The following is a 23766-nucleotide window of genomic DNA, read 5'->3' as shown; positions in this document are numbered from 1 at the left end:
CACGGGTCAGGAAAATAGGAGAATAAACGCCACTTCTCAGGTGAAAACCACAGTGGGCCTTTCCTCTTAAGGAGCAGTAGCAGGTAGTCCTTCAGTGAGACTCAAGAAAGAACTTCCCCAAAGAGAGTTCTGAGACAGAAGGGTAAAACTTCCTTCCCTAGAGTTTTACAAGAACAAAAGCCCGGGATGTCACAGCAGATGGAAATGTCGAAACTTGATGCCCCAAGGGGGCCGGGCACCAGAATTCATTCAGCACTGCGTTAACTACCTGCTGGATGCTCTGCTCTGGGCTGGGCACAGTGCAGGGTAGGGGAAGACTCCAGCTGGGCCCACCCCCCTCAAGGGGCCCGATGGGGGGGAGGTACTCAAGACACACAGACACCCAAACGTTTGTGCAGGATTAATGGTGCAGATGGTGGCTCAGCGAGAGAACGGCCCATGCCACCCAATAAGTGTGAGTGTGGTGGGGGGCGCCGAGGAGGCCAGGTGTTCGGCCAGGGAGGGCATCGGTTCCTCCACAGGCTGAAGGCACAGTTGCTGGAAGGGTAGAGGGGGTGGCGGCGACCCGTCACCAGGACTCACCAATCACCCTACACACCTGCGCATTGAGCGGCTCCTGGCAGAGCCACCGCCGATCAGCACAGTTGAATAAACCCAAAGACCCGCGGCTCCTACCCCGCGGCTTGGAGCTGTGGTTCGCGGGGCGGGGGGGCTTCGTCAGGCCGTCTTCAAGAGCCGCGTCCACCCGCATGGCTCTCACAAGGGCGTTTGGCTTAATGTCTATCTCTCTATTTACGCCTGTGCTATATTTAGCCCCTTCGGAGAAGGAAGAAAATCGTTTTTTAAAGATACTACCAACCCTGCAGATAAACACTTTCCCAGCACCATGAAGGCTGGGGGTGGGGTGGGGGTGGGAGCCTGGAAGGCGCCCAGGGAGGAGGCCTGGCATCCACAAGGGCCTCTCTGCCTGCCAGGGAGACGCAGGTGTGGGCCGAGAAGCAGGTGAGAAAAATAAAACAGGGGGAAGGGAGGGAGGGATGGGGGGCCCTGTTTTGCTGCTGAGATGCACTCACTCAGCAGAGTGCACGAGGCTCTCGGGGAGAGAGGTTTCTGCTAGGACCTGTTTCGGGGGCCTAGGCCTGGCACACTGGGCCACAAGTCAGTGATGGGCGAGGGAGTGTTGGGGGTGCTGCTGAGACCTCTCTCCATGCGAGTTGTCAGTTGTCCACGGAGCCCTCGGGCCAAGGAGCCCTTTGTCCCAGGTCTGCATTCAGTTACATGACCACTCACTCATTCAACAAACCTTCCCTGAATCCCTGCTGGGTGATGGCCACCATGCTTGGCGCTGGGCATGCAGCAGCAACATGACCCCGATCTAGAGCCCAAGCCAGGGTGTGTGTTGGGCACAGAGGGAACATGCGAGGAGCAGGGAGCCCATTATCCACGGGCTTCCCAAATCACTGACACACGCTTGAGGGGGCCAGCCAGAGGTTCTGGCCTGGTCCCATTCTGGTTTCACCCAAACCAGGAGGCATCCCTGCCTCAACCCAGTCCGCTCCTCACCACCATCACACACCCAAGTGCTCACCAGGGCGCCCCTCCCTCGTCCGCCACAGGGGTTTCTTCTCGAGGTCCTGGCTCTGTGTTCCGTCCCTTGATCTGGGACACTGCCTGTCTCCCTTTGACACCACCCACCACAGTGTCAAGCAGCGGAGACCAGAGGTACTGGCCACCGGCCGGCCTGGCAAACCCGGTCTGTGAAGCAACAGGAGGCTTCTCCGCACACCCCAAATGCACAGACCCAGACCAGAGAGGTCTCTGCGAGGCGCATCCCTCTCGGAGAGCACTCTCAGCTGCCCCTGCGGGGCCCCAGCTCCTTTTGAGGACAAAATGCCCGTGAAGTCCTAGCACCTCACCTGGCCCTGAGCCTGGGCACCACTGCCCTGGGTGATCACAAGGAGGCAGCGAGCCCCGGTGGGCTGAGACGAGTGGAGTCCTGGGTTTGAATGCTGACTCTGGTGCTTGATAGCCATGTGGCCTTGAGCAAGTTCCTTGACCTCTGGGGCTTGGGGGAGGGGTGGTGATAACAGAGCCCTCCTCCTCAGAGGCCCTGAGGACTCAGGAAATAATGTGCACGGACTACCCCCAGGCCTGGCCAAGAGGAAGTGCTCCGTAAATGGTGCCCCTGAGCATCTTCCCGAGCAGACAGGCAGCTCTGTGAGGGAAGGACTGTTGGTTCCCTCCTTGGATCCCGGACCCCTTGGCACCACACATGGTTCAGGGCTTGCAGTGGGAGCTGCACGGAGGTCTGATGGTCTGAACACTGTGCCTCTCCCAGCTCCTCCTCTCAGGGCCGGCAAGATCTCGGGAGTGCTCCAGATGTCCCCGCCCCACAAGCCCCTGGCCGCAGCCTCAGTGCCCCCAGCTCACTGCCCTCCCTCCCCCACCCAAGGGGACAGAGTAGGGTATCTGGTGAGGAGGGGAGGTGCGTGGAGACTCCGTGGGGGAGGGAGGTATGCACTCATCCATGTATTCACCCACTCATTCACTCGTTCCTTCCACAGCTGTTCATGGACTCCCCGGATGTCAAGCCCCAGCTGGGCACTGGCATGAAGAGTTCAAGGCTCCAGCCCTCTCTTGAGGAGCTCACAGTTCCATGGGGAGACCCTCACTCTCAAGGGGCACCAGAGAAGGACTGGTCCCAGGGCTTGGCCCTTGCATCCCTGGCAAATTAAGGGTGCAGGAATGCTTAGCAACCCCGCCCCCCAAGAATGTTTCATCCACCCTCCGCTACAGAACCCACCTGGCTTCACCTTGACCCCACATCACCTCCTTCTGGGTTCAAGGTGGGGAAAGAGGCTGGGGTCAATGCCCGTTCTCCCCACTGCCCACAGCTAGGCCACTCCCGGGCTCTCGCGAGGCTGGCTTTACAAACAGTTTTCTCCAGGAACAGGGACCAAGTCCAAGAACCTGCCTTAACCATGGGAAGATGTTCCCCCTGCTTCTCCAGGGGAAAAGGTAGACACTTCAGGCTAACACTGCAGCCATGTTCCAGCTAAGCAGGATTCTGTTGTTTGGTCGTTTAACAAACACGGAGCCTGGCCCTATGCAACGCAGTGGGCATCAGACAGAGAGAGAATAAGGCTCATCCTGGCCACTGACAAGCTCCTGGCCAAAGGAGGGGGTGACATTTCGCAAAAAGGGACTTTGGAGAGAGGACTTCTGACTGGCAGGTGCTATGGCTTGGTTAGGGTTTGCATCGGTGTGCGTGTGTGTGTGTGTGTGTGTGTGTGTGTACACAAACACAGAGACAGTTCTCCAAGGAGGGTGACTCCCCCCGCCGCCCAGAGAAGCACATGGAGGTACCAATGATACTGATAATGATCACAGCTAACATTTATCCTGTGTTCACTGTGCACCAGGCACTGTTCTCACCTCTTCGTTATATTAACTCATTGAAACCTCACAACCACCCCGCGAGTGACGTACAATGATTATCCCTATTTTACAGACGAGAAAACTGAGGCAGGCAAGTGGAGAGTGTCGAGTGTGGCAGCTGCTGACGGCTGTGTCAGACCCGCACCCGTGCAGTCTGTGTGTAGAGCACGCTCTTACCCACGGCACTGTTCTGCTTGCGAAATGTGGAAAGCACAGCATATGCTGAGGGAACAATGAATAATTCAGCTTGGCAGAAGCACAGGGTATGTGCCATGGAGACAAGCCTGGAAAGGAAGGTGGGGGCCTTATTGATGAGACTCCGTGATGTGAGACGAGGCAGCTCGCCCTTAAATCTGGGCCATGGGGAGCCATCGAATGTATTTGAGCTGTGGAGTTACACGAAAGGCAAGGGATGGGGCAACGCTCCACCTCCAGCCAGAAAGGTGTACCAGCCGGGCCTTCGTGCTCCCCACCTCCCTTGCTCCCTTCCTGCGTTCCATCTCCCTTTTGCCCCCCAACACTCAAGTTAGACATTTCCCTTTGGGGAGGGTAAAGATGCAGGCAGCCCTGCTTCCCTCTCTGCTGTGTATCACCTGGGCAGCCCCTCTCTGCTAGTGAGCACTTATTTTTAGAAGCGTTTGACAATCGTCCAAAGGTCTAAGACGAACAGATGGCCTGTCTTAAAGGCTCGTATGTTCGCTAGTTTGCACTTCTGACAAACGGTAAGCGCACTCAAGAGCACGCCATAAACAGCACTGAATGAATACTCAGAACACAATTTAGCTAATGCACGTCATTAAAATTAGGAGTGAGTGATGGCCAAGGTTCCCTCTAAATGCCTGCCCGGTGATGCAGCCACTCCCCTCGGGGGTCCAGGCAATGACGTGTGTGCGCCCCGTGTCCCCCCATGGCCCCCACCCAGCAAGCCAGCATGGACACGGACGGCACGGAAAGCTTGGCCGTGTGAAGTGGCACACCTCCTTGGCATCGGGGTCCTGGGTGAAGCTAGTCACCCACTGGCCTGGGACACAGCCCTGGCATGTCCTCGGAGGCAAGAGCAGCTCCCTGCATGCTCTGGGATGTGTGCGAGGCTTCCCCAGTCCTGTCTCCCAGACAGCGACACAGGCTGTTGTCTGCCACTCTAGAGCAGTGGGAAGTGAGCGTCGCACCCGCTTAGCCAGGGAAGTCTGTCTCTCGGGTGAGAGCCTCCATTCATCCGGAACTCCTGGCCTGCAGGGAGATTCCAACTTCCAGGGAGCAGCAGGGTTGGCTTTGGGGGGATTCGCTGCTTTCTTGCAGAACCAAGAGCAGAAGCAGACTCAGGGCCCTCAAAGTCCCCTGGGGGCACGTGAAGAGAAGCTGTAGGACCCAGACGGCTTCTGTTGGAGCTGTCCCCAGAGGGACTGACCACTGGGTTTCTGTAGCCCCTCTCCAACACCCCTCTCACCAGTGCCCTGCGGCACCCAGAACACAAAAGACCCCAGCAGGTGGCCTGGCCAACGACCAGTTCCACGAGTGCGAGAACATCTTCCTTCAAGGGAAAATTGAGAGAAAAGGTTGTCCTGGGGAAAAAAACAAAAGCCCAGTGAATTCCCAAAGGGGTAGGTTCTATACTGCTGTGCTTTGGAAATAAAACCCACCGGAGAATAGATTGTAAGGAGGGAAACTGCAGCCTTCTATTGGGAGCCCAGGCTCCTATAAACAGGCTCCTATTCGGAGTCACCCATCAAAAGAGGGAAATGACTAATACCTGTCTGGAGGGACAGTAGACTGGGGGATGGGGGGGGCACACTTCAGACTGCAAATGCGCCCAAAGCATCGCTGACTAGCAACTAGGCGACTTCAGGTAGCGGCCGCGTGAAAGAAAGCGGGAGTTTTGCGGCCGTGTCACATCAGGGCTGCTGAGAGATTTGCCCCACCTCGGCAACCGAGGCCACCCTGACCCCAAGTCCTGCATTAATTTGCTCCACCAATGTTGCCATTTCTCCAAAGGGAGGCGGGGGGTCCCCAGTGGCTGGGCCCCTCTGGGTCAGGACTTAGGACTGAGAATCAAGGAATCTGGCCGTGGTGTGTCAGGTGACCATAAGCCCCGGTCTCTGAACCTGGGTTCCTTCCCAGTGGGGACACCACCTGTGTCACTGGAAAGTCCATTCCAACCACATCAGCTGAGTGCCTGCCCAGAACCAGGCCCTTGGGGTACAGTTCATCTCAAATATATATTACAATATGCCCTCAAAGAGCCCGAGTCCGACCCCTGAAAGATACGATTGCAGCCTGATGCAGCGGGGCAGGGATCCAGTGTGCACACCACCTCGGAGCCTGAGGAGAGATCAGCCAGATATTGTGAGACTCCACTGAAAGGGCTCTGGGCCAACAGCTTCCGAAGACCGGAGAGGGGTCTTTCTCCCCACCTCAAAGCACATCTGTGAATCAAAGACCACACACAGAACATTCTGGGAAGACTGAGGCATCCCATCTGCAGAGGGACCAAACTCACCGCAAATGTAGCCGTACAGAAAAAGAGCAGCTGACATCCAGGAGACCCAGCTGCGGTGGGCAGGGCGCCTCTGACCGTGTGCAGCCAGCCCGGACAGAGGCCTCCTGCTCAGGGGCCTGGCTCTGTCGAGTCCACCCTGCAAGCGAGTGCAGCCCAGGCCAGGAGCAAGGCAGTAAGGTATGGTGGGGACTGTGTCATCCCAAGAACCCAAGCCTTGCTGGAAAGGGGCAGTCCTCCTCACATCCAGTCTAGAAAACTAGATTAAAAAAATAGATAGATAGATAGATAGATAGATAGATAGATAGATAGATAGATAGATAGATAGATGATAGATAGATAGATAGCCTGGGTGGCTCAGTCGGTGAAATGTCTGACTCTTGATTTTGGCTCAGGTCATGGTCTTAGGGTCATGGGATGGAACCTTGCACTGGGCTCCATGCTGAGCGTGGAGTCAGTTTGAGATTCTCTCTTTCTCCCTCTCCCTCTCCCTCTGCCACTAACCCTCCCTCTCTCTCAAAAAAAAAAAAAAATATATATATACATATATATGTCTCAATGTTTAAAGCACAATGCAGGCCAATCAAAAAATGTTTGCAGGTTGAATCTGCCCACAGGCTGCTAGCTTAAGGCCTCTCATATTCTGTGGGGACCTCACGATGCCCCAAACATTTTCTAGCACACCAACCGGGCTGACGCCCAGGGCAGGAGTGGAGGTAGGGGTTAGTGACATCACATGGACCATCATTTAGGGTCCTCACCCAGGGACAGGACTAGGAATGTTATATTCCGAAGAAGAGGAAGGAGAGTCGAGGTGAAGATCACATGCCCTGCACGTCCTGGGTGTGTCCCCACCTGCAGCTGAACGTTTCCCGGTGAGCCAGGTGCTAGCGAACCAGGGAAATCACCTTCCCCAGAGCCACACGGGAGCCCCGAAATGCCAGCTCAGAGAGGGGGACCAGGCAGCCCTCCCTCAGTGACTCCAAGAGGCCAGCCCAAGGGTGCCCTTCCCACCCCCTGAAGCGTCTAGATAATTATCCCCTCGTGCCTTCCTTTCTCCCAAAGAACTTAGGAATCCCCCCACCCGTCACCCACTGACCACACCCCAGGCATTGTGGGGGACTGCCCCTTGGGGTGCTTGTGAACGCAACATGGTACACAGAGCCTGTCTTACTTCCCACACTTGCATACACCTACACACACAAACACAGACATTTCACAGTCACAGACACACACTCACACACACACTCACAGATACCCTACAGTCCCATGTACACACATACACACACTCATGGATAACTCACAATCACACACACATATACACTGCACACACCTACCACACTCGTGGACAACTCACAATCACAAACACACATACACAATGCACACACATGCACACACTCATGGATATCCTAGGTACAGACTCAGTCACTCACGGATACCCCACAATCCCATGCACATACACACACTCACGGACGCCCACAAACCCCGCACACACCTGTACACACACATTCACAGACACACACACGCACACACAGACCTTACACTGGCAACGTGCTACGAAGTGATTCAGGGGTTGGTTGTTAGTTTTGGCATTTCGTCTCCCCTCGGTGTGCAACGGACCCATCCACACCACACCACCACCAGGACCCCTCCGGAAGCCCCCACCTGCCCATGACCCGGGTTCCCTCCAGGCTCCGTCTCCCTGGCAAAGGAGTGCCCATGAGAGGTACAGCCTGGGTTCTGTCCTCAAGGGGCAGAGACGGGGGGGGAGAGTTCTGCTTACTCGCCTAGTGGGCCCCCACCACACCTAGAACTCTAGACCCCTGGCCACAGCCCTGCCAGAGCTCCCCAGACCTCCTTCTTCCTGCTCCCCAAATAGGCCAGCCACTCACAGCCTCTCGTGGCCGTTCTTGCTGCCCGGCACGCTCCCCCAATTTCCCAGCCCCCCCATCTGATCTCTGTCCCCTCAGAAAGGCCTTGCCACCTACTCAACAAGGGGCCACCCATCCCGACGCAGCTCAGTCTGCATCTGCACAGCTGTCCTTCTAGCACTTTCCTCAACCTGCAAAGTCCTGGCTGTCTCCCAGCCATGGTAATGCCCTCACCAGGCCGTGCGCGGCAGGCAGGGACCCCATCTCTCAGTTCTCTGCCGATCCCCCCACGTGGGCTCAGAGCCTACGCTTGCTAAAAACTCCGCGAGCGTTTCTGAGAGAACAGCCGGCAAGCGAGGGGGGTGAGGGGGGCCAAGAGAAGCTTCCACTGACAGGGTCAGGGAGCGAAGAAGAAACAGAGCTGCCCCCTCTCCCGCGCCCCCTGCCCCGCCCTGCCCAGGGCATGTTACGCTTTTTTCTTAAAAGCGGAGAGATCCTTTGAAGACATTATGCTAAGTGCAACGAGCCAGTCACAGAAGGACTAATACTGTATAATTCCACTTCTGTGAGGTTCCTAGAGTAGTCAAATCCAGAGAGACAGAAAGTCGACTGGTGGTTTCCAGGAGCTGAGGGGAAGGCGGAGTTCAGTGTTCAGTGGGGACAGAGTTCCGCGGAAAACTGTCCTGGATGGTGGGGATGGTCACTTAACAATGTGAGTGGACTTAGAGCCACGGACGTGTGCACTCGAAAATGGTGAAGATCGCTAATTTTTCCTTATGTGTATTTTACCACGATTAAAAAAAAAAAACTGATTGGGATCCTACAGGCTCAGAGGGCAGGTGGGCAGGTGGGCAGGAGAGAGGGCATATTCTCCAGAAAGAGCCAAGGTGCTCAGGGCCGGTCCTGAGTGCTGCCCTCACAGCTCGGGCTCGAGGCTTGGAAGCTGGGAGTTACATAGACTGTAGCAACGAGACAGCCTGTGGAGGCCTCGGTGGATGGTGGGGGCTGGAAGCTGCGGCAGATTCCAGGGGACATGTTGCCTGCCAAGGGATGCAAGACCTTCTCTGCCTCCGTGCTGTACCAGGCTTCCCCTGCAGTGACTGAGCCTATGCCATGGTCAATGGCACGGCTTCCAGGACCCAGCCACGTTAGGACAGAGAGACTCTGGAGAATGCACAACCCAGGGCTCTTGCCCCTGAGCACAGGGGCCTAAGGCCTCCCCCAAAATTATGTCATGAAGACTGGAGCTTTGACAGCTCTCAAACCTTGCTGGACGGAAGTCTTCCCTCTTCTGTGCTTGGGGAGATGGGAAGGTAAGCAGGAGGCACACCTACAGGAAGGTAAGCAGGAGGCACACCTACAGGAAGGTAAGCAGGAGGCACACCTACAGGCATTAAATATTTTGTCATGTTGGAAAAAAAAAAAAAAAAGAGGGAGACAATGGTTCCCCTGAATGTTTCTGAAATCTTTCCAGGCGCCCTCAAACTTGAAATTTTTATTCATTAAAATTGGATGAGAAAACCCAGCTCTACATATAGTCATAGTATTCCACAAGCCAAAAATCAGGACGAATAGCCAATAGCCGCCATGGAATACTTGAAATCAAAGCTGTCCTGGAAAATAGGTCACACGGTCACCAATTATACAGAACACATATTTCAGGTCCCTAAACTAACCCAGTGCTTTTAGGTTTTATAAATGATATTTTAGGACTTTGATCATGTCCATTTCTACTTTCCTCCAAATTTTTGCTAAAAGGGAAACTTTCCTGCATCATTGAAATTTCTAGAAAATTAACCCCCATGGATGGACAGCTGTTCTGGCAGATATTCTGAGGGCCCCTTCAGAAAACATGGTCCATCACCACCCCCCCAAAAATGGCTTCTGGAGCCCATATGGCCCAGCTCCCCTTACTGACAGACCCCCCCCCACCCAGGCTGCAGAGCCAGAAGTTCTGAAGGTGGACCTAATTTGCTGTGATGAATTGTGTGCATGCCCCAGTGATCAAAACTGCAGCTGAGACCGATTATATTTAATAATTGCAATGGTTCTTGTGGAAACATGTGGGTGTATACCTTTGCCCACTCGAAGAAGTCCAGCCTGGCACAAAGGAAAGGGCAAATGTGGTCCCTGTCACCCAGAATGGAGGGGCTGCCCACTCCTCAGGAGCTGGGCCAACTGATGGGGCTGAAGAACACTGGGGCCCAGCCTGCAATGCCTTGTCTGCCCTTCTCATCTGCACTCAGCTTCCAACCAAACTGTGGGCACGTCATCACTGCCCACACACCTGCCCCACCAGGACCACATGGGTCTGTTCTATACCTTCCTTCCCACCACCAGGCAGAACTCGCTGGTTTCTGGGAGGCAAACCAAGAATCATCTATATCTGTAGTCTGTCCCATCCCTCTCAATTCACCAGAAGGGTGTGTGTGTGTGTGTGTGTGTGTGTGTGTGTGTGTGTGTGTGTGTTCATAGGCAGTTGTAGGGTAGAGGGAGAGGTGGGTAGCAGGTAAGTAAGCATGGAATTAAGAGTATATGAGGAAGGTGTCATGAAAGCAGTATAGTTCCTGGCACTTGGTACTCAATACTAATGGATGTAGCTAGCTGGTTGGATGGATGGATGGATGGATGGGTGGGTGGTTGGATGATGGATGGATGGACAGAGGGATAGAAGATGGATGGATGACTGGTGGGTAGATGGATGGATGGGTACATGATGGATGGATGGGTAGATGATGGATGGATAGATGATGGATGGATGGGTAGATGATGGATGGATAGATAGATGGCTGAATGGTGGATGGACAAATGAATGTATAGATGAGTAGATGGGTAGCAGATGGATGACTAGTAGGAGAAAGGAGGGCATGAATACATAAGTAGGTAGGAAGGTGGACGGATTGGTGGAAAGACAATGGGCTTTGAAGTCCAAATCCTACTTTAGTCACTTACTGTACCCGTGACCCTAGACAAGTCACTTCGCTTCTCTAAGTTCCTGTTTCCTCGCCTGAGAAGTGGGATGAATAATGCCTACCTCACAGCCTTGTTATGAGCTCCAAATGAGGTAACACGTGTAAAAATTTTCACAACATGTACAATGACATACAGACATTCAATATTGTCATAATGAATACCAACCATGAGGTTCTGCCATCACTGCCAACTCGAAAGCATGGATGACCCCACACTTTTGATGTGACACCTTCAGAAGGAAGGATGGCAGACTAAGGCAGTGCCCTGGGTCAGGGATGTGGCTGTTGGACTGTGGGCATTCGGGTCTGGCTTCAGGGTGGGGGTGGGGGCACGGGTCACTGAGCTACTCTTGCCTCCCCTGCTCAAACACCCAAACCCTGTGGGTGGAATACACTCCCCATTTCCCCCTGGGACCCTTGTCTCCCTGCAAGTGTTCTACTTTATTGTCCTTTCCCAGCCTCGGCTTTCTGGTCTGCAAAATGGCGAGAGTAAAGGGTACTCCTAATGGCCCCAGGCTGTGGAGGTGCCAATGAGATATCTGCAAACCACGACATGTTGCAGCAGAGGCCCGAGACTCGGAGCCCAGGGGGCTAAGGAACCAGGTAGGGCAGACCAGCTGGGGTTGTGCTGAGCTGGGGAGCACATCCTTGTGTCTTAAGGAGGCAGCTGATTGCTGTCACACAGAAGTATGGTCCAGGGATTTCTAGGTCTGATTTGCAGAAAAATCAACAACTCTACCCATTTAGTGTGATGATAAAGAGGACAGAATCTGGGGCCGGGGGCCTGGGGCCAGTGTTGACCAGCTCGCGGCCTAGGGAGAGGGTTAGCCTCCCTGTGCTTCAGTTTCCTTACTTTAATAATAGAGGCATTATGAGGATGAACATTTTGAACGTTTAAAAGTGCTAAGAACACGGTCTGACGCTCAATAAGCACTATATGTTAGCCACTATAAGCATAGGAAATCTCCATTTTGAAACACAGATCAACATTTAAAAGATTCCAATATCCCTGGCCACGGGCTCTAAGTTGTCACCCTCCATGCGGCCAACATGTTCAATGTTACTACGATAATAACTTTTCCTTGTGTGTATCTCCTCCCCTGGACATGAGAGGAGACTGGTGGGGGTCCTTCTCCATCATTCTGGGGCACCCGATGGGAGGGAAGGAGTCGGCACACACCCCTATAGCCCCCCTGGGAGCCCCAATCCCTGCCCCAGACAATTTCAGCATCTTGTGTCCCCCTCACCTTCTACCATACCTCCTATCAATGCTATATTTTATCCAAGACCCAAAGAACATATAAGAAGCTCTAATATTTGATGTATCACGGTGAACAGAAGAAATGACCAATTAAAGTAGAACACACGTGAGCTATCCCTGTTTACGAGACGTTATAATGAGAAGGTGTATATCAGTGCAATGTGGCACCACCTAACAATATATTGAGCTCCTACTACGTGCTCAAGCTGGGCCGGCGGTTCTTCATACATTATCTTTACATCTCCCCATTGTCCCCATTTTACTGATGAAGAGACTGAGTCTCAGAAAAGACAAGCAGCTTGATATGTCATGCAACTGGTCAGAGGTGGTGCTTGGATTTGCACCCAAATGGCCCAGTCTTCAGGCTGTTTCCTCCCCTCTGGCTGTCCTCTGCCTCCTGGTGCCACCAAACCAAACCTGTCACCCGACTCCGCCCAGATCCCAGGACACAAGGAATCTCATTGCAGTGCTGGACCAGCCCCAGCCAGCCCATGTTTGATTTTGTCTAAACTCCAAAAGCAGAGCGAGTGGGGCCATGTTCATTATTGACACAGCAAAATTAATTTCTGCCATCTCCCCCACTCCCCTCTGTGCCCGGCCCCCACCCCTCGCCTCTCCTGTGAGTGCAGACACACGGCTGCTGACTGGCGCTCCTGAAATGCCAACTTGCATTTCTCATCATTAATTTCTTTCTAAATGTCATTAGTAATTGTTCCTGCTCGACCAAAGAGTGCAATCCAGGCTTCCGCCAAGAGCACCCAGGACTCGTCTCTCAGCTGGCGGGGGGGAAGCACCCCCCCTGCCGCCATGCCAGACCCGGCACCCTTGCAGGAGGCAGCCAGCCCCGCTCTCCACAAGTTGGGATGGCAGACTGCTGTATGGAGAGACAAAGCAGGCCTCATGCTTCCCGTGGATGGGCTCACCAACAGAAAAAAGCCCGCCTACGCTATTAGCCGAGTGGTTCAATGCTCGGGCTCTGCAGCCAACCAGGCTGTCTGGGTTTGAGTCCCATCTCTGCCACTGCCTAGCTGTGCCTCAGTCTCCCCATCTGCAAAATGGGGAGAATAACAGCATGGGCTTCATAGGATTGTCCTGAGGATGAATCAGGAAAATGGATGCCAAGGGCCCCCCATGGTGCCTGGGGTTGTTTCTGTTACTGTTCTCCTGTCCTGCGGTGAAGTCCGCTCTTACTAGCTGTGTGACATGGCATGAGAGCAAGTCTCCCATCTGTGACAACGGGACAACAACACCACATCAACTCTACCCCGGTGCCATTACCCGCCCCTCCCAGCCTTGGCTGGGCACTATGATCATGTTTCACAAAGGCTTATGCTGAGCTCCAAAAGGGAGCCTCCAGGAGAGACAGCACTGGCCCAATGTCCCAGGGAGGATGGTGAGTTGCAGAAGGGAGGTCGCATGCCCAACGTCGCAGTGACAGCAAGAAGCAACTCGGAGATTCCCCACCTCCAGCCCTCAAGGCCCGTGTCTTTCCTGTCCATCCGGCTGCCTCTTTGTCTAAGTCGGTGGGGGGGGGGGGGGGGGGTGCGGGGAGGCAGGGTTTTGTACGGGGTCAACCTCTGGGAGCCTTGGACCCACCCCGCACCCACTGATTATGTAGTATTATTACTGTTTCTGAGAAACTGAAGGCATTTGGTCCAGGCTGGGACGGTGCCGGCAAGAGGCTGGGCTCCCGGCACACACAACGGCCGCTGGCTGGAGGCTCCTGGCAGCTCCTGGCAACTCCCCCGTGCCCATCTGTCGCGATGGCATGGTGCCCCTCTTAAGTCGGTTGGCCCCCCGCCCTAGGGCATGAATGACAGGCTCTGATGGGCAGACAGGCAGCCCAAGGCTGATTCCAAGTGCCATCTCTGCCCAGAGCTGGGCCTTGGGGGGAGCCCCCCGAGTCCCCACCTGGGCCTCCACACACTTCATTGCTCAAGCGGGCAGAGCCCCGGGTCTCATGAGGGCATCTGGGCACATCCAGGCAGAGGCTCCTCCCAGAGCCTGTTCCACCCTTGCTCCTCTCTGCGGCGACCACGGCAGACGCAGCTCACCCCCCCTGCCCAGAGCAGAACGGTCCCATGCCCTGAAGCTGGGTCACTCCCCTGGGAGGGAAGACCTGCTTGCCCCCAGCACCCGGCACCCAGCAACCAGCAGCCAGCACCTGGAGGCCTGTCCTTGGCTCCTAAGGGATTGAGAGTCCCGCTGCCTCAGCCTCAGGGCTAAGAACACAGACATTAGTGTCAGGCTGCCTCGTTCACACTCTGCAGCTCTAGCAGCTGTGTGACCCTGGGGAGCCTCAGTTTACCCATCTGTGACACGGAGATCATAGGAGGCCACACGTGTGGGGTCACCACGAGGTCTCAAAAGACTACACGTGTGAAGAGAGGCAGTCAGGCTCCCAGTAAGCACTCAGGAAACACAGTCTCACTTTTACCATGTTGGGGTGAGCGGCTCAGGCCCAGGCCCTGGACTCAGGAGGACGAGGAGCCATCTGTGGCCACCCCTCAGTCTTCTCCAGACGCGGACCCTAAACAGCCACACACGGCCCCTCAGGAGGCTCAGCGTCCCACAGTGGTCACAGTGGAATGGGACGGCGATGTTGCTGATCCACCTTATTGTGAGCAGGGAAGGCTGCACCCCACAGATCAAGAGACACAGATAGATGGCGTCTGGAGACACAGTAAGGAAGGGGAAAGGCCCGGGTCCCCCAGGCCTCCTGTGACGTCACAGTGGTCACGTAGGGTCATGTCGGGTCATGTGCAGTGTAGGAAACAGCTGGCTGATAGGCTCTATGTTATGCTATGTTATGCCGCAAGCACACACATCCATTCTGTTTGTCCTCATCTGTTTACTGTCCCTCTCCCCACAGCATTCGAGGGACTTGGCCTCCGTGCGTCCCCAACACCTGCACACATCTGGCACAGAGAGGGCGCTTGGTGAACACCTGTGGGCTACACTGAGCACATCCACGCACGGCGGACTGAATGAATGAGCGGACGAAGGAGTGAACGCAAAGCCCACGGCACTCAGACCACGTTCGAGATGACGATGACAGCCGTGGCTGGGGCTGCCCAAACCTCCACCCGGTGCTGGAGGCCCTTCAGGGACTATGGCCTTTCGTCTCCCCAACACCCACAGGAAGGGGTTGTCATGACCCCCCATTTGCTGGGGCCCATCGAGGATCAGGGACTTGCTCGAGGGCACAGAGCTGCTCCCAGGCTGCTGGTCCACAGAGCAGGCTGGGCACCACCACGCCGTGTCGTCACGTGGACTAGAACCCCATCTGTGAAAGGAGCCGCTGTCCTGTCACAAAGCAATCCTGCCCTGGAATGTGCCGTGGTTTACCCGCAGGAAGCCTCAGATGCTAAGTGCTTTTCACACGTGGGCTCTCCATCTTCACACCCACCCGAGGCAGTGGGTTTCACCTCATTTTACAGATGAGGAAACTGAGGCCAGAGAGGTACCAATGTCTAGGATGGCAAATAACGGAACAGACTGACTGAGGGCTACTCCAAGCAAGCAACAGGTTCTCACCCCCTGGAACCACAGCTGGGTGTCACCAGGCACCTCCCTGTTGCTGTCCCAGGCCGAGCTCAGCCTGGCCCGGCTCTCCCAGCAGCAGCGGGGTGGCAGGGACTGGGCTGGAGGGAGATGCTCCTACTCACAGAAAACTCAGCCAAAGAGTCAAATGCTAAGTATCTGCCTAGAGCACTTTTAATTTTTAATTATTATTAGTTATAATTATCTGGCTGGATCTGACGGCAGGAGCGCGCAGGCAAGGAAACTGGCTCCTCGGTTACCCATCTTATAAGGACCAGGAACTTAAAAACTGGGCTCCTGGAATCTGCAACCCTTGATTGCAACCTCCCTCTTTTTCTCCCTTCCTTATTTATGTTCTCTTTCCTTTATTTTCCTCCTTTCTAGAAGCTCAAGAAATATGGTAATACATGCGGGGATGGTTAGATGGATGGATGGATGGATGGATGGATGGATGGATGGATGGATGACAGAGGGCGTCTTCACTGGCCCAAAACTCACATTTGGGTGGGAAGTCAGGCTAGACATAGTTATTACAATCTGCACTGGCAAAGGGATCGAGGGGTAAAACCCAGGGCCAGAGACGCTAAAGGAGGGAGAATCAGGGAGAGCTTCTCAGAGAAGGGACCCCCTGAGCTGAGCCCTGAAGCCTGAGAAGAAAGGAAGGGCAGCCAGGAAGCACCCATCTCGCCAAATCGCCCCGATGAATGAAGCAAGAAGGTGTTCACCCACCTCCAGCCCCACTGCCCTTTTCTCTGTATCTTGGACACCCCAAATCTGTCCATGCCTCTGAGTCTTTGCACTGGCTGTTCCCTTCCCCAGATGGTTCCCCAGCTCTTCCCCACACTGGCTTCTTTTCAACCTTCAGGACTCTGTTGAAATGCCAGCCTTCCTTGACCACCCAATCCAGTTTTTCAGCCTCAACATCCCCTCACCCTTGCCCCGAGACACACACTCTCTCTCTCTCACACACACACACATCATTCTCCATCACCATACAGTGTTTAACTGTCCTCAAAATTCTACAGTCTGCAATGACCTAGTTCATGTATTCACGGGCTTACTGATGGTATCTCCCAAAGAATGACAGCTGGGTGAGAACAGGGACCGTGTCAACCTGTTCACAGTTGTGCCTTGGGTCCCTGTGATGGCGCTCCCCTATAGTAGGTACTCAGCAAATATTCGTAAATGAAAATGGAATGAGGGGAAGGGTCAACCCAAATGTTCTCAAGCGCTCAAGAGGAAGGGTCCCAGTGGAGCTCAGACCACGCCCCTGGCTCACAGACACCTCCCCCTGGCTGGGTACCAGGATTCAGCCTGGCAGGGCCCAGCTCACCCCATTGGAAAGGCTCCAGGTTGCTTGTTAGAATACCTAGCTCTGCTTTTAATCAATTGTAATCATTTAGCTGGAAGCGGCATGATTAGGCACACACAAGCAAACAGCGTGAGCTAATCCTTTAAATGCGCCCGCTCAACGCAGGGCTGGCCGCTTTGCCGCTGCAGGCCCCGGCTCGGGGAGCGCTTCCTGCGGCCCGTCGCTTTGTCAATGAGGGAGTCTAGATTCCAGGGCACAGGGCAGACCCACTGCTCCCCCCAGCCCAGCCCAGCCCCATTCCCGAGCTCAGGAATGCCAGAACGTCCCCCATCGGAGAGACCCTTCCTCGGGCTCGAGGCTCCCTGTGACAGCACCCGGCAAGGCTGCCATAAGGGGGCAAATGGCAACACCAGGAAGCTTGAGGTCTTCTGAGGTCCCTGTCTCCACGACCAGACCTAATCCTTCCTCTGCCCAAGCCTAGCCTGAGCTGAACTCACCCCCTTGCTTGCCACAAGGTTTGCAGGCTCCAGGCCTCGAGCTGCAGCCTGGCGAACGCTGCATTCAGGCCTGGCACCGCAGCTCGGGCCCCAGCACGCTTCCGCCGGGCCCCACCTGCGAGCGGGTCCTTTTGCATCCCCTGTTCCTGCCACTGTGTTACCTGCTCGGCCCAACTACTAAAATAGTTTCTAGGTCCCCTGACATGAAGGCTTTTTATAGATCAGCACTGCAGGCCTCATTTAAATCTATTAGCTCATATAAATGGCAATTCACTTAAACTTTGGAGGGTTTCTGTTTGCCTTGGTGGCAGAGACAATTTGGCTTTGCATGTGGCTCTGCCATTTGCTAGTGACCCAGGACGCACCACTTAAGCTCTTGGAGCCTCAGTTTCCATATCTGTAAATGAGCATAAGAGGACCTACTTCATGGGGTGGGGCTGAGACAATCCGTGCAAAATGCTTAGGTTAGAGCGTGGCCCCCAGGAGGGAGCCACCCAGGGGAGGTGACTGTTCAAACTATTTCTTGTCCAATGTCATGGGGGAGCTCGTTCACCCTGTCAGAGGCCAGCCCTGTAGGGCTAGTAATTCGCACACTCCCTGCATGCATTCCCTCAGCGACAGTGAAGAACGGGTTACCGTGAGCCTCAGGAAAGACAGAAGGACATGCCATCCCACCCAGGGTCTGTGGCACAGAGGTGTCCACAGGGATTCCGAGACAGCTGGGCTGGGCGGCTGAGCCAGCCCCTCCCCTCAGGTCAGCTAACCCCTGGCAACGGGCCCAGAGGGCCCCAGGCCTTCATCTGCTGAGGCCCGAGGCTGGAAATGCAAGGCCAACAGCCCTGACATTTTTGGGGTCTGTGGTTTACAGAGTTGTCTTGCAGGCCCCCCACTAAATCGGCATACTGCCCTTTGCTGAGCCACGGGCAAGGCCCAGGGAAACGGTGCAGAGGAAAAGCCCGGGCCAGAGGCAGCCAAAGGTGGGAATGGGTCTTGAAGCCCTGGCCTCTGTGGCCTTCCCCCCTCGCCTCACCGCTCTGCACACCCACCTCCTCCCTGCGCCCCAGTGTGGGTGTCCCGCGCCCGCGGCCTTCACACGTGGCTGGGCGCCACAGACGGAGGGACTCAGCGTCTCACTGTGTTCACACTCACGCCAGAAATCACGGAATCACAGCAAAGCCCTAGTGGAAGGAGGCCCTGCAAAGTCATCTGACCCTCAAGTGCCTCATGCTAATCATATGCTAATAACCAGGGTCCCAGTAATGCGAATACTATGAGCCGGGTTGCCTGTGGGCCAGTCACTGAGCCAAGGGCTCCCGCAACACAACTATGAGGTGGGAACTGTTAGCACTCCCATTTAACAGATAGGAAAACTGAGGCCTAGACCTCGTAAGTGAGGGAGCCAGGCTGCCAACACAGAGCTGCTTCACAGACCGTGCTTCCTGCCTCCCCGACTGCAGCACTCCAGACACCTCAGCCCACAGGGGCTTCACCACCTTTCCTCCCTCCCTCCCTCCCTCCCTCCCTCCCTTCCTTCCTCCCTCCCTCCCTCCCTTCGAAAAGATTCTTCCCACACAGTGGAGGTTCATGGGCTCCCCTCCCCCACCCCGGGCCACAGTTCAGTGGAGCAGGGGTGGACAGCTGACTGTCAACCACTGGAGCTCAACCATCAGATTCCCTCTCCAGGGATCTAACCCTAACCCTAACCCTGGTGTCTGCGTGTTGGCTGTTTTCAGCAGTCACTACTTCTGGGTGGGCTGGGTATTCCTTCTGACTACTTGCATCACCAAATCCCCATCCTAGAGCCCCTCTGTTGAAATACCCAGGTGTGTCTGTCTCAGCAGAAATGACAAAAGCCATGGCAGCACCGGCCACCTTTTTCCTAGTAGAGACAAGCCCAGAAAGTCAGGCTGAAGGAGAACACAGTATGCACCAGAAAGAGGCAGAAGGCAGAGTGTCACTACCTTGAGAAAGGGGCACTAGATTCTTAAGGACAGGGGCCCTCAGAAACAACACTTCTCCCTGCTCTTGGCAACCAAAAGCCACCCTGTGTCACTACAACTCCATTCCCCATCCTGCTCAAACTAAGCCCAGAGTGATGCCTGTGCACACCCTGAGTTTTTGCCCACTACCCCAAGTCTTGGGGCCACAGGATACAAGCGGACAGAGCTTAAAATGCTTGAAGACAACTGTCCCCCACTTCCATAGCAATCTGCCCACATCTTCTCCCGGTGAATGGTTCCCTGAAAGCTCCTAGGAGTCAGGCTGGATCCCCAGAGCCTAGCACGCTGCCTGAGCTCCCTGGGCGTGCATGCGTGCGTGGGGGGGGGGGTGTGCATGTGCGTGCGTACGTGTGTACCCAAACCTTGCTTAGTCTCCCCTCTCTCTTCCCCCGCCTCCAGTCCCTGGCAACCATCCGTGTTCTCTGTTCCAATAGTCTTGCCTTTTTCTGGAACACCAGGTAAATAGAGCCATGTAGCATGCAGCCTTTCGAAGCTGGCTTCGATCCGTTGGCACTTGCGATTCATCCAAGTGGCTGCGTGTTAACAGTGGGCCACTGCCTGAGGGTACCACACCTATCCATCCGTTCCGAGGTAAGGGACAATTAAGGGGCTTCCAGCGGGGGATGGAGGCTTTGGTGTGAGCATGTTTCTAGTTCTCCAGGATAAACACGTAGTAGGAGGATAGCTCGGTCAAATGGTAAGTGTATGTTTAACTTGATAGGGACTCACGAACTACTTCGCCAGGTGGCCATACACTTCCGCCTCCCACCAGCAACCAGTGCGGGGGTTCCGGCTGCCCCTCCGCACCCTGGCCAGCACTCGGCAGGGCCAGCTTTTTGCTTCTGTTTTGATCAGCCTGGTAGGTGTGTGGTGGCGTTGCATTCCCCTTCATTATTAAGTGGTGAGGGTTTTTTTTTTTTAAATATGTCCTGGCTATGAGTCCTTTATCAGACAGGTGATTTGCACATATTTTCTTCCCGTCTGTGACTTTTCATTTTCTTAACAGTGTCTTTCAAAGACCAAACTTCTTACATTTTGATTCAGGGTGGAAATCGGATAATGCTTCTTCTCTACTTGGATTCCCAGCACAATGGGGATAAAGTCCAAACTCCTTTGCTGTCCTACAAACCCCGCCATGACCTGGTCTCCACCTGCCAGCCCTCTCCAGACCCCTCCTCCTTACGTACTGGGCTTTAGCCGCCTTTTGCCTTCTTTCGTCCCAGCAGTACGCTCAGCTCACATGGTCACAGGGCCTTTGCACTCATGGATGTCTTCCACACACTTTCCTTCTCACCAGCCAGGTCTCAGCTCAAATGCCACCTCCTCAGAGAGGCCCTCCCTGACCACACTCACCAAGGATTACTCAACCTCATCCCCATCACGCGCCAGCCTATCACCTGATTTTATTTTCTTTGGGGTGAGCACGACAGGACACTGTCTATCAGTCCCTCTTAAATGCAGGCCCTGTGGGTGTTTCTCTGTCTCATTCAGCACAGTCTTGTCAGTTCCTAGATCTAGTGCCTGGCTACAGTGGGCCCTTCATGCATATGCTCTGAACAAATGGATAGCAAAGCTTAGTCCCCTCTCCTGCTCCTAATCACTCTGATATGAATGTGCTCCAGTCTGTCCCAAGTCCTTGAAATCAATGTCAGTCTTCGGGCAGAGCCAGAGAAACTCAAAATCAGACGGGACTTCCACCTCCCTCATCCTGGCAACAGTGCTCCTGTTAATGCATCCTAAGAGAACATTCTGTTTGGAGGTAGACACATCACTAGGACACAGACCAAGCCTGCCGGGGTCAAATCCCATCTGTTACCTCTATATTCACAGCAGGAATTTCCAGTTCTACTATGAGAACAATCCTAAGCCTTGTATATTAAGACCTCTCAGCTCAGAGTCACTTGTGCCTACAAAACATTAGTTTCCCGGAGTCTCCCCACAGGACCTCAAATGACATACAGCCAGGAGAGCCAGCCAAGGCTCCAGCAAGGACCCTACATCCCGCTGTACACACAAAGCCCCACATGTCACCCCTGGAGAATAGCGCACCTGCCCGCTGGCCCCAGGTTCTGCCTAATGACACAATGACGATGAAAACTTTGATGCCTGAAAAACCCTCCTCTCCAAAAACCAGAAAATTGCTATTCAAGTTACTTATGGAAAGCCATTACTTGCGTAGATCTGGTGTTGCTACAACACTTCCACATTTAAATGGTCTGTAATTAAAAACATTAATTGCAGAAAAGGGTCACTCATTAAGGCTATAATTTAGTGAAGTTCTCGGCATTTGAGGACCTGCCTTAAAGGTTGACGGGATGACCCAGGAAACCACCAGCTCACAGGAACCACTCTGATGTCTGGGACAGTCTGCAGCCCCAGGTAAGGTCAGCCGAAGCGGGTCCACAGCTCCCTGGGCCTCCATATCAGGAGGCGGACCTGCGGTGCGGCGATACGGAGGAAGCTCACAAAAGGCAGGATGGGGCGACTTCCCTGGGAAAAACCTTCAGGCCAACAAGGGAGGACAGCACCCCTTTCTCGGCATCCAGGACAACGTGGGAGGGCCAGAGGGCTGAGGGAGTTCAAAGTTTAAGTAAATCATAGTTTATAGGAGCTGGTGGGTTTCAAAGAGGCCTACCGTGTTGAGCTATAAAAAGCTTCGGTTGTCTGGGGACCCGGGGACTATTTTGGAAGGGGCACCGGGCAGATAAGGCAGGTGGGAGGTAGGGTATGGCGGGGCACAGACTGCACTTGGCAGGACGCACGGCCAGCTCAGGTGCAAGGCTCCCTGGAGAGCCCGCCGTTCAGGTGCCCGCATGCATCTCCCTCGGTCAGCTGGGAGGGGGGGCAGCTAGCCAGGCTTAGCTCAGGCTGTGGATCGAGGCAGGGACAGCGGTGGGCCCTGGGTGTGTCACCACCTTGCTGGTGGCACTTGGAAGTGGAACCCCCTCTCTGGGCCTGGGTCCCTAGAGTTAGGTCCTTAACTGTCCCACAGCGTGACAGGATGACATCAGCTCTCCCTGCCCGGCCTGACATGGGGCCAGCCCGTGGGAAAGGACCCTGACTGTCGGATAGTGAATCCCCACTGACCCTCCAGGGGCCTGTTTTCATTTCCTCAGGGTGACCGCCCAAGCTGGGTTGTGTCACTAGGCTGCACAGGCCATGTCTGTACCCCTTTGACCCCAGAAAAGGGGCACCCCCCTGCTGCCCCTCAGTGATGTTATGACTCAACCCTGCTGCTGCGGCCTCAGCCTCACCCCCGAGGAAGGGCGTGACTGCTGAGTGCCGGGTCAGCACTCGTCCGGGTGGGCAGGCGGGGCACAGTTCCAGTGGGCAGACCCTGCGGGTCACGGTGTGCACAGTGCTTGGCGGGTGTGACAAACACCAGCTCTCCTTTGCTTCTGGGCACAGGGCACCATTACCTTCCTTGTCCCCTTTGAAACTGGGCACGGCCACATGACCAGATCTGGCCAAGCCAACACTATAGAGGGAGATGCGTGTCAATGCCCAGAGGGAGCTTCGAGGGCTGGTGTCTGATTCACCACCTCCCTCATGTTGTGTGGGGAAAGTGGTGTTATTCTCCGTGTACGGTATCGAGGCATGCCTGCACGTACGTGTGGTACTTCTGGGGACGTCCATGTGGTACTTCTTTTTCAGGTGCCGTGTTATGCTATGTGTGTGGTATTCTGTGTGTGTGTGTGCATGGTATTTCTGGGTGGACATGTGACCAATCCAGTGTTACAAGAATTTCCTGCAAAAGCCAGCGGGCAAGAAGGCAGCTTCACCTGGACACAGGTCTGAGCCTCAGAAACCAGTAACAGGTAGGACACCAGGAGGAGGGGCTGCAAGGGCCTGGGGGGGACGATCCACGCAGCGCCCCCTCACAAGGGCCACTGTGCTGTACCTGAGGGCTTCACCAGCCTCAGGACCCGTGGTGGGCACCCCTTCCTCTGAGTTGGGGCCCAACCCGACTGCGCTCACTTTTCTGGCTTTCCCAGGCTAGAGGCTCCAAGACCCCAGATCCAGGTCCTGGCTGCACACAGCCCCAGGATTCAGCCATGCAAGCTGCAGAGACTACCAGCCACAGATCCAAAGCTCCGTTGAACATCATCACATAAGATCGGTGGAGAAACAGGCTCCCCAAGAGGGGAAGGGGCTGGCACAGAAACACCACCACCGAGAGCCTTCTGACCCCTCACCAGGCTGCTCCAGGTCGGCTCATCTGGGAGTGCTGGGCAACAGGGCCCAGGAGGCCACCCCACACCAGCCTCCATGAGGGCAGCTACTGGGGCCACACCAAGCACCTGTTGCTTTTTGAGTGGGGGTAAGGCTAAGTACAAGACCCCACCATCCTGGCTTCACCCCAAGCCCCTCAGTGCCC

At 55.0% G+C, this 23766-nt stretch overlaps 1 protein-coding gene across 5 annotated transcripts in view; it reads right to left on the bottom strand.

Moving 5' to 3' along the window:
• ZNF423 (zinc finger protein 423) overlaps positions 1-23766 on the bottom strand; it is a 332672-nt gene that overhangs the window by 3384 nt on the left and 305522 nt on the right. The window lies entirely within an intron of this gene.

The sequence above is a fragment of the Callorhinus ursinus genome, unplaced genomic scaffold, assembly GCF_003265705.2.
Source record: "Callorhinus ursinus isolate GAN/ISIS: 27379988/994484 unplaced genomic scaffold, GSC_fseal_2.0 scaffold56, whole genome shotgun sequence".
Lineage (NCBI taxonomy): Eukaryota > Metazoa > Chordata > Mammalia > Carnivora > Otariidae > Callorhinus > Callorhinus ursinus.
This window is presented reverse-complemented; position numbering and strand designations above follow the sequence as displayed.